Source organism: Myotis brandtii, unplaced genomic scaffold (assembly GCF_000412655.1).
Source record: "Myotis brandtii unplaced genomic scaffold, ASM41265v1 scaffold707, whole genome shotgun sequence".
Classification (NCBI taxonomy): Eukaryota; Metazoa; Chordata; class Mammalia; order Chiroptera; family Vespertilionidae; genus Myotis; species Myotis brandtii.
The window spans coordinates 908675-908984 of NW_005370773.1; the positions used below are offsets into that span (position 1 = coordinate 908675).

Below are 310 nucleotides of genomic sequence, written 5' to 3' on the forward strand. Positions count from 1 at the left end.
GTGGACTGGAGCGCCAAGATGGCAACGGTTAGGAGTCTGCTCCATGTTGGTTTAGGCAAGAAGCCGGGCTGCCTAGTGCAGGTAGACAAGTCCCTTTTCTCTTAGCCAATCTGGCCTCCCCTTTCTTGTTGCTCAGGACCCACACTTGGGACTTGCTACCCCGTTCCGTTCCCGAGGTTTCCCCTGACCTGGAAGAACTGGAGCTGCTTGGCTCTGCTCCAAAAGAAGGGGTGGGCCAGCACCTGCTGAGCAGAGGGGCGCGCCTGCGGCCGAGGGCTCAGCATGGCCGCCACCAGGTTCCGGGCAGCCA

General features: G+C 61.0%; 1 protein-coding gene across 1 annotated transcript in view; it reads right to left on the reverse strand.

Moving 5' to 3' along the window:
* ERN2 (endoplasmic reticulum to nucleus signaling 2) overlaps positions 1-310 on the reverse strand; it is a 25170-nt gene that overhangs the window by 1019 nt on the left and 23841 nt on the right. The gene's annotated exons all lie outside the window — the stretch shown is intronic.